The 11,538-nt window shown below is 29.2% G+C and overlaps 1 long non-coding RNA gene across 1 annotated transcript; it reads right to left on the reverse strand.

The window, feature by feature from the left end:
* Window positions 1-5,882: 5,882 nt before the first annotated feature.
* LOC102604799 (uncharacterized) lies at window positions 5,883-11,281 on the reverse strand. Its single transcript, XR_368338.2, has 3 exons — window positions 11,148-11,281; window positions 10,941-11,063; window positions 5,883-6,224 (listed from the first exon to the last, which is right to left on the reverse strand). It is a non-coding gene; the product is annotated as an uncharacterized lncRNA (long non-coding RNA).
* Window positions 11,282-11,538: the final 257 nt, after the last annotated feature.

The following is an 11,538-nucleotide window of genomic DNA, read 5'->3' on the forward strand; positions in this document are numbered from 1 at the left end:
CACCCGTCATACACTTTCTTTTTCTTCTTCAATCCACTCTCTTCTTTGCAACAAATAAAAAACCCGCCATTAATTTCTTTTTTCAGCCTCAATTTTACTAAATTCTTAGTCTTTTTTATTTTGAAAGTTGAAACCATTGTTTGTGTTAGTTAGATTCAAAGAGGAGGTATGATATGCATTAACGTAAAGGGTAATGGTAGGTATTGGAAAAAAAGTTGAAAACTCCATTGATAAACTTGAAGAACAACAAATGGGTCTTATGAATTTGTGAAATTAATTCAAATTCATGATTGGGGCCCGTTGGATTTGTGTTAGTGAACTTGAAGTTGAAATTTCAAGTCAAATAAAGAAGAATTTCATCTATTTGACATGAATAGGTGCTCAAATTGTAAACTTATATGAAGATTGAAGAACATGACTATTTAAAAAAAATTCAAAATTTACAAAGTTAAATATTTGATTTTTTATTTTCTTAATATTTAATTTCTGACATATCATTGAAAAATGACATGGAATTACATGTGTAAGAGGTTGGATTACACACACAAAGATCTTATGAGAAAAATGTTTAAAATAGAGTGTTCTAACGAGTTTAAGGGTTTAGTTGATAAAGTGTTAAGTGGGAGGGTTCAGAATACAATTGCATACATATAAAGATTCATCAGACCATTTCGCTTTTCTTTTTTTTACTTTTATGATACAATAAAACTAAATAAAGTATTTTCAACATTTTTCATCCAAAAAAATACTAAAATATTTTTTGCACTTTAAAGTCTAAAATAGAGTACTAATTACTCATGAAGATAGGGTAAACTTGTATTTTATCCAATCCATTTGTTACCCAATTCATTTTTACCAATATGACATATGGGTGGGTTGAATTATTACCCATTTTATGTTTACCCATATTCAACGCGCCCAAATTTGATCCAACCCGCCCATTTGCCACCACTATTCTAGATAAAATAAATATATGTTGAGAGAAGTATCGAAAACAACCCTCTATTTGACGCAAACTATTAATTTTATTCCCGAACTATTGACAGCCTTAGGAACACCCCTCTATTTGACTAAATAGACTTAGATACACCTCCTCACTTTGCCCGTTAAGAGTAGGTAACTCATTTCTTGTCTTTGTTTCTATTGCATTCGATCTCATCGTATCACATTCTGTTCTGCGAGATTAGAAAATCATCATCAATACCTCGGTCTAGGTCCGAAATATTCCTTTGTTCCATAGCCCTATGTTGTTACTACTAGTCATGGCTTGTATAGAATGAAAACTTCATTCTTGTATCTACAAGAATTTTTATGAACGCCTTTCATTTGCTTCTCTTTGATGAAAGTTTTATTTTCTCAGAATGTATCCTAATTTTTTGCCTAATTCTTCTTCTAATGATCGATTCAACCTTTGGTAGTTGAATAGGAAGATCACTATGACTATAGTCATTGATAAGTTTGCCAACATGACATAACAAGTGGTTTCATACTCTTATAGGAGCATGAGACTCTTAATAAAAAGTCGAGAAAATGTTGAAAACACCCCTAAACTTGATGAGAAATTAGTGGTGTATTTCACTCATGTTGCAAGCTTGGGGTGTATTTAAGTTCAGTTCGTCAAGTAGATAGATATTTTTAAGGCTTTCAATAGTTCGAGAATGAAATTAATAATTCATGTCGAATTTAGGAATGTTTTCAACACTTCTCTCTCATATATGTTTAATTGTTTACCAATGACGGTGTCACACAAATAGATCTTGCTTTGATAAGTAACAATAAGGCCATCCCAATTGAATTTTAGCTTTTGGTTCAGGTTTGGTTTGATGTTTGGGGAAACTAAGCAAATGCCCCATAAATCTAATATAGATGTAAAAAGTTACAGTTTTCCCTGTTCTAATTTTATGTGACACTTTTCAAATTTTGAGATTCAAATAACTTTTTGTTTGATCGTGATTTTGTTAAATACTAAATTTTTGACACGTGTGTTGCACGTGATTACCAATTCAAAAAATATATGCTATAGTTAGTACTTGCTTATTTAGGCAAAGATTTGAATACTAAGCTTAGCACAAAATAATATTGCATATTCTTTTGTGAATGTTTATTGTGGATCATTATTTATATCTCTTATTCACGCGAAACCTATATGAAGATCATCAATGAAATTTTTTATTAGTTAAATACAATATGAAAATGTATATATTTATTTCAATTTGATGAAGTTCAATCATGTAATTAGTTGTTATCTCACTAATATTACCTTATAGACGATATTTGTTGTGTAGCATTGATGAATAATGACCTTTCCGAAAGTCACAACTCATCGAAAAATCACAGCCCTTTGAAAAAAATCACAACTTATCGGAAAAGCCACAACCTAAGTTAAGGATATTATAGTAATTTAACATTCAAGTTAGGAGTTCAACATGAAAACGTTCAAGTCAAAGGAAAATGAAAGGCGTCGAATAAACTCGATGCATAAAAAGTGTCCCTACAATAAAATCTTTGTCGACAATTAATTAACTATCATAGTTTAATTGTTGCTAAATATGTATTTTTAGAAGTAATTAATACTATTTGTAAATGTTTCTAAAGCCTATAGTGACATTGAATCCAATTACAATTAACTAATGTTAGTAAAGATTTTACTAGTCTTTATTAATGTAAATATTTATTACCGCTAAAATTATTTTTGTTAGCGTGCGTCAAGTAATATATGTATAATTTTGAATAAAAATTGACATATGACAACGTTCAAGCCTAATAAGGAAATTGAAAAGTGTCAATCGTTGAAAATAAATATAGAAGCTGATATTCTTATAGTTTTAATATTACAAAACTCCATGTGAAAACGTTCACATATTCAAAAAAATAAAAAAGTGGTGGAAAGTGTCAAATGAAGTCATTAATTTTGGTTGGTCGATCAACTTGTCTGGTTACCAAGTCTGTTTTTTTTTTGTTATATATACTACTAGACTAGAAAAAAAAAATATATTAGTAGAGAAGAATTTGTAAAATGGTTCAAGGTTCCTCAAATGGAGAATCAAAAAATGCAGTACTGTTGGGCGGTAAATGGATTAGTCGTCAAAAAATTGAAGAACAATATGGCCAGAAACGCGAAGACGCTGCTGCTACATTTGGAGGTATAACATGACTAATCGATAAAGTTGTACTAATTGAATTTTCATTTTATTCTTCTTGTTGGTGCTGCAGTTAGTGTGTCTACGTTTATGCGAAAATTGAAGAAGATTGGAATTAACACATGGCCATATCCCAAAAGGTGTTCAAAGTCCAAATCATGTGTCCGAATTGATGATGCTTCAACGGACGGGAGTGTCAGGAGAAAGAGACTCAAAAACATTGTTGTAACTCGACATGTCAGGAGAAAGAGACTCAACTCACATTCTTCCAGTCAGCCTAAGGAGTCACGTAATTGTAAGGCGAAGACATGTCAGGAGAAAGAGACTCATTTTGAAGAACAGACTACAGAAATACAGAACAATAATATTCTCAATTCAATGACGGTAAGCTTATGTAAATCTTACAGAAAATACCTTCATCACAAACACTTGTACCGAATTCACCAAAGATTGTACTTCACTAATAACTCTCATAGGAAATTCTCATAGCTTGAGGCGTGTCGAAAGACATTGTCCTTAAGGATATTACACCCGGTATATGGGTGTATCCCCACAAGCTCTTCGATCTAGCATAAAACTAACAAAGATTTAAAGAACAAAAACCAGCACACCAATAGAATATAAGAGGAAAGATTTACCCTCAAAATATATATTGTTCCTACCACATTGTGATAGAGGAAGACCACATTTATATCTCAATTCCACAAAGCCTCCGAATAAGTAATTGGCTATTGATTGATAGGAGAATTAATTAGGATAATGAAAGGGTATGATATAGTTGGCAATTTGAGAATGGTAACAGCTAATTTATTGCAATGAGACCAAGTCAAAATCATTCATTGATCTCAAATACTTGTGGTAGAAATATACTAACTAACATACTCATTAATAAGGAATGAAGAAGTAAACCTTAGACAATAATCAGGGTCGGTTCAACAAGATTGGAGGCCTAAAGTCAAACCTTAAAGAGGGGCCCTAATATTTTTTTCAAAAAAATATAATCATGTATATATTTATTTGAAATTTATTTTTCTAGCCTTTTTAGATGTGAAGTCATTAATTATTGTTTTTCTAATCTATTTGTTTTAGTAATTCATTTTTAATTGATAATATAGCTAATGCATTCAATTTCACAATTTTAATCTTAGATAAGATATATCAATTTTAGTTTTCAAAAACTTCTTTCGGCCGAGGCAATAGTTACAAGAATTGTTAATATTATTCTATAAGCAATATATGCATTAGGAAAAGAATCAAGTTTTTTTTATTTGATTAAGTATTTCCATTAAATCATTATCTTCTACTTGTATTACATCTCTTAATATAACTAAAACGAGAATATATATACTTACTAACTAAGAATATCAACAATAACAAAAGTTCAAGAAAAATTATAAAATAAAGTTAGAATAATAAAATCTGGCTCACGAATTTGATAAGTTGATATAACAATATTGAAATAGTGTTGCGTTCCTTCAATATAATAATTGTCTGTTGCACTTCTTAAGATTTTGAAGAAGACACTCAAAAGCAAATTTTGTTCTTTCTTAACTTGTAAGCAACAATAAATCATATTTTTTTAGAATAGAGTTCAATATTGAGAATAAAAACAATAAAATAGAGAATAAAAAAGATAAGTATAAGGTAAATAATAATATAAGGTCAATTTTTTAGGAGATAAATATGGAAACACAATTTCCCATTTAGGAAATTATTTTCAAAAAATGTTTCATTCCCTTTGAAAAGTGGGGAAAACTAACGATTATTTTGTTTTTTTTTATACTTCTTACATGTTTTTTTTCAATTTAAAAATACATATAATTTTAAGTAATATGTATAGTATTTTTTTTGAAACAAAAATTGGGGAACGGCCCTGACAATAATATAAACAAGTCTATTTGAGATGCTAGAATTATTTTTCCAACAACTATCTCCTCAATTATATATGGTTCAAGAATAGTTGATATATACGTTGAGCTCTAATTGTCCATCAGGATGATGATGACGTTGATGTTTCTCCTGAATCAATATCAACTCAGACATTGAACTCATTTTCCAGCATTGAGGACATCAAGTTAAGTTTTGACAAATTGATCATGTTACCTCTGGAGGATCTTAGCGAACCTGAAAATGAAAGCTCCATGGAAAAAGCATTATCCATCCTAGAAGACAACCTCTCTTTGTTTTCAAAAGAACAAGCCGAACAAATAATTGGACTCTCGTTCAATTTTCCTGCTCTCGTGAGTAGCTGGAGAGAATATTCTCGATTCCAAATGTGCAGTCAGAAGTCCTCTGCTGAAATGGAGAATACTAGAGACTTGGTGAAGACTTCAGTGGAAGATGAAGAGAGCCTCAAGGTCAGATACGAACAACTCGAGAACAAGGAAAAGGAATTGAAGATACAATTGGAGGCTGTGGAGAAAGACAAAGCAGAGATAGAACAGATGATATCTTTGGTGAAGAAGAAAGAAGTTCAGCGAAACAAAGAGAAAGTTCTGATGAGAATAACTACGTCCAAGTTGAACAACTTATCCGAGCAATGGAATAAGCTAAGATCTTCCTTTATCTAGAATTTGCTAGTAAAATTCATTAAGGTCTGTTACCGGAGCAATGGAATAAGCTAAGATTATTATTATTATTATTTTTTATACTTCTTACATGTTTTTTTCAATTTAAAAATACATATAATTTTAAGTAATATGTATAGTATTTTTTAAAAACAAAAATTGGGGGACAGCCTGATAATAATATAAACAAGTCTTTTTGAGATACTAGAATTATTTTTCCAACAACTATCTCCTCAATTATATATGGTTCAAGAATAGTTGATATATACGTTGAGCTCTAATTGTCCATCAGGATGATGATGACGTTGATGTTTCTCCTGAATCAATATCAACTCAGACATTGAACTCATTTTCCAGCATTGAGGACATCAAGTTCAGTTTTGACAGATTGATCGTATAGCCAAGCTCAACTTGTTTAGGATTGAAGCATAGAATGGAGCATCATGGTTTTGTGAGAATTAGAATAGCTAACCTCAACCTGTTTAGGATTGAGGCATTGTTGTTATTGCAATCCTAACTGCATTATTGAAATCCAGCATTAAAAGGATGGAAATGTTAGTAGTACTTGAAGAGAAATATCTTTTGTTCAATAAACAACTTAGAAGTAAATTCTCATCTTTAAGAAGTTTCTTCATTCAAAATAACTAATTTTTAACTGTTTATATACCAAAGAATGAACTGTTTAACTATATAAAATTGTATGGTTTCTTGTCATTATTACTCTTACACTCTGACTAACCAGTCCTGATTTCAATATTATGTTCTTGAAATAGCTGTTCACAGGATAAAACTTACCCGCACTGGGTGTACATATCAAATAAATACATACATGTCATGTGTTTAAATTTATAGTTCATTTTATTTAATCATAATTAATTAACATGTGTTTTACTTCATTAAATCACATAATTAAAAAAATCGCATTAATTAAGTATATACACCCAATGCGGATAAGTTTTTTTGAGGTTTTAATGAGTTATTTGCTTTTCAAACTGATTGGTTTTTCTCATTCAAAGCGAAATAAACAAGTACAACATTTAGATTTCAGGTTTTTCAATAAATTGTTTTGCTAGATATGATAAGTTATTTATAATTAGAAGTGTCAAAAATGAGCCCAATTATAGGTGATTCGTTCAAAATTTTAAGGGTTGAGCTCAAAATAATTTGAGTTGGGGTCTATCTCAACTCATTCAAACCTTAACTCATTTTAAGGGCATCTCCAACCCAATCCCCTATTTTACTCTCCAAATATAGAGTTCTCTATTTTTTTCCAGACAACCAACTCCAACCCAATTCTCTATTTTACTCTCTAAAAAGGAATCTTTTTCTCTCTCCTCAATATTATATTATTATTTCTATTTCATTCTTATTTTCTTATTTCATAATATAAATCCTTTATTTCTTTTTTCCAAATAATTACTTTATATAATTTTTAATGTGATATAAAATTATTTTTTATTCTAAATTTTTAAATAACATAAATTGCAAGAAAATATAATATAATACATAAAATTAGGGGATAAAATTCAAATAAAAGTGACATACAATTACATAAACACTCAATTTTCAAAATTATTACGTTGCTCGCATAAATGCTCTATTAATGCATTACGGAGTTCAATATGAGCATTTTTGTCCTTAATTTTTTTATGTCTAGCTAAAAATTGTTCAAACCGGAGATTTTCATCTATCACCATTTCTATAGTTGGAGTTGGAGCCTCTACGGAATCTTGAATTGGTGCATTGAGATCTGTTGTGCAGTATAATACATGTAGTCATTATATCATGTAGCACTTCCTTTCTCCAAAAACGTGACAGTCCTGCAATAATTGCAAAACTCCGAATGCACGTTCAACATCTTTTCGGCACAATTCTTGTTTCATCGCGAAATATTTCTTTTGTTGGGAATGAGGATCACGAATAGTTTGAACAATTGTAGACCATTTAGGATATATATCATCAGCTAAATAATAACCCATATTGTATATCATCACAACTGTAGTCACAACTACAATCACAACAATTCTTGAAAACATATCCTAATTTTTTTCTGAATAGTGCTAAATCTGGAAACGACCTACCATATTTCTAAATTATCGTTGTGATCAATTAATTATTATGCTATGTATTGTATTTTATCTTGTATTTAAATTATTATGTTATGTATTATATTGTATTGTTATCTTGTATTTAAATTATTATGTTATGTATTATATTGTATTGTTATCTTGTATTTAAATTATTATGTTATGTATTATATTGTATTGTTATCTTGTATTTAAATTATTATGTTATGTATTATATTGTATTGTTATCTTGTATTTAAATTATTATGTTATGTATTATATTGTATTGTTATCTTGTATTTAAATTATTATGTTATGTATTATATTGTATTGTTATCTTGTATTTAAATTATTATGTTATGTATTATATTGTATTGTTATCTTGTATTTAAATTATTATGTTATGTATTATATTGTATTGTTATCTTGTATTTAAATTATTATGTTATGTATTAATATGGTCTAAGTGAATCATCAATTGAACCCAATTTAATCTCCAATTTCAACCCGTTTTAAGACTCTTTATTTGCATTGATGTAATGTATTGAAGGTGTGAATTACTATCTATTTTATATTTTTTAGAATTTATCTATCAATTTGTAACTTCTTTTCTCTTGTGCATCTTTATGGTTATATCGTCCTTAAGAAGGATGCGACGGGAAGAAGTGGCATTTCACAACTAGAAAATGGTAAATTACTTAGAGATTTTACTTGGGGATTATTTTCGTAGAAATTTCCTACGAATTTTCATGGGGAAATAAGAAATTCCTAAATTTTAGTTTTTTTACATGGGGAAAATATTTCCCTAGAAAAATCGGTAGGTAAATTTGGCGACATTTTCGTAAAATTATTACCTGAGAAATTATTTGGGGAAACCGATTGCAAGTATCATTTTCATAAGTAAATTCGCAAGTAATGATTTTTTTTTAAAAAAAAAATCTATTTAGTATGAAAATCGCTAGATAAAATTATTTGCATATTTAGCTAGGAATAATTACTTGAAAATTTATCTAGAAGTAATTTTATATCTGATATTATCTGGGGGATTTATGTTCCACGAATTTTGTTGGAAATTTATTTCTTGAGGATTTACTTGAAAATTTTTTTACTTGAAGAATTATTTGGGGATTTTATTTGTGTGAATTTGGTTGAAGATTTTTAGAGGAATTTACTTGAAAATATGCCTACTTGAATTATTTTTTAAATATAATTTGACTATAAGTTTTTTTCTTGGAATTTAAGAATTATTTTTATTTGGTCTTTGAGAAATATTTTCTTAAAAATATAGTTAACAAAATTAAAAATTATAAAAATATAAAAATAATAATGAAATTAGAATGACTTTGTTTGTTAAACATTTACTCTACTTTCTGGTTAAAATCAAATGGCTAATTATCTATTCAATAGAAAAATAACTATAAAAATACAATTAATTTTAAATTAAGATTATTTTATATTTAATCGTGTACTATTGAACAAGACAAGCACTATTCTTAAGTAGAGAAAATTTGATTATATTCATTACTAATGTGAAGTTTGATTAACCCGATCATTAATAGAATTATATTAAATAAAAAATAAAATAATTTTTACTTGTATATCCAATTGATATTTATTTTTCGCAAGCATTAAAATTATATAATTTCTCTATAGTAAGTTATTAAATGATATTTATTTACAAATATTATATAATTAAGTATGTTAAAATATAATTATTAAAATAATAAATGCCACAAATACCAAATAAGATTCTTTTGTCAAGTAATTTACCTGTGAAATTTAATTCTCTAGGTAAATTATTTGTGGATTTTAAAATCCACAGGAAATAATTATCTATGTGGCACCACCACAAATCATGATTTCCTTTTAGTATATATATATATAAAGAGAATTCCTACGTGGCACCACCACAAATCATGATTTCCTTTTAATTTATTTATTTCCAAAACTAGTCTTCCCCTTTCATGAAAAGTTGTGACTTTTATGAAGAATTGCGACTTTTATGAAAGTTTGTATCCTTCGCGAAGCGTTGTAACTTTTCGGAGTTGTGACATTTCTAATAAGGCACAATAAACATTTGTTTACACTACCCTTTGTTGTCTATAAATAGAGGGATTTCCTTTCATTTTAAAACAACATAAATTCTAAACTTCTTCTTCTTCCTCTTCTACATAATTAAGTATTTGTGTACTTGGTCATGTTGAGTGGCTCACTAACACCATTGTTTTTTTATCAATACACTAGTGAATATAATTGTGTTATCATGAGAGGATCGGAACTATTCCTTTAAAACTCAGTACTAGATGAGAATAAATCCTTTAAGGGGGGACATTGTACATTCAACTGTGAACTCGATTTTTTTCTTTTTGTTTCATTCTATTGTTACAGATCTTGGCATATTTTTTTACGGTCATTAATTTGTGTTAATGATATTAATTGTTCTTTTTGAGTACATGTCCCTAAGGATGTGGGCAAAATGCACTATCCCTTTACTCCTCCAATATTTAATTTTGTTCATCTCCATTCTAATCTTCCATGGAGTCTCCCATCTATTCTTCAATCATATTGATCATAGATAGTGAATCTGACTCTATTAGAACTGGAGTCCTTTGTTGTTCAATACAGAATCTAACACCTTCTTGAATAGATGTAGCTTCTGCACATAAGCTGTTAGTTACCCCTAATCTTCTTGCTTCAGCATATATCAAATCCCCATTAGCATCTCTCAAACAAAAAGCTGCAGATTTTTTAGCTAATGAAGTTTTTTCTTTTGCAGGGACAGAAGATCTAAAATACAATTGTTTCCAAGAGTTACCATTGCAAGCTAGAAGGTTACTCAACATCGACAAACAACAAATCCCACAACTAAGGCTCAACACATTCAGAAATAGGGAGCCAGATTGATGTTAATTATTCAAATTGTAAAACGGGCAGACAAATACATCACATAAAAATCAGAAGCAAAGATTCAATACAGCAAAACTTCAAACTACATGTAGCCATCTTTTTGATTGATTTTATTTGACCGATGTACAAATAACAAATTTACTAAGTGTGGTATTAGTCTTGTATTAGGCTCATTCCATTGTAAATTTTTGTTTGAACAAAAGTTAATTAAATTCAATTGAGTTTTGTCTTCAGCTCTATAGAGAAAAAGTTAGAAATACCTTTTGAGTCATCGCATAGAAAAGCTGATTAAGTTCAACTTCATCTTGGATTTTGATTTCACAGCGTCTGGTGAGAGCTTTGAGACCGCTAAACTTGGAATCGAACCAGGAAATCAACTCAATCTTGCATTTAAGGAATGATTCAAGTTAGATCTAGCTAACTATTGAAGTTTCGACCAGTGACGAAGAGAAGTTCAAGAAGACTACCTTCACGATTTTCAAAACCGGCGAGCTTGCCTTCGATTATCTTCATTGGTGGCTGTCTTGCTCCGGCGTGGTTGATCGAGAAGCTGTGTTCTTGACATTTCCTTTTCTTGCCTTTGTCTTTTCATTTTCCTGTTCGTCTCTTTTTGTTTTTGCTGATTTTGTTGTTGTCTTTATTGCTTTTGTTAGGCTGATGTGGTGGGCTTTTGGGCCTTAACCCATCAGCCTTTTAGGTCTGTTTGTGTACATATTTATGGAGCTATAAAATTTGTGCCTTTGGCTCTTTTGAATTAAAAAATAATAATAATAACACACGTTAATTGAGTATTCATACAAATTTTCTATACGTTAGAATTAGAATATTTATTTACTTTAACTTTTCATTTCAATAATT

Source organism: Solanum tuberosum, unplaced genomic scaffold, assembly GCF_000226075.1.
Source record: "Solanum tuberosum cultivar DM 1-3 516 R44 unplaced genomic scaffold, SolTub_3.0 scf00319, whole genome shotgun sequence".
Classification (NCBI taxonomy): Eukaryota; Viridiplantae; Streptophyta; class Magnoliopsida; order Solanales; family Solanaceae; genus Solanum; species Solanum tuberosum.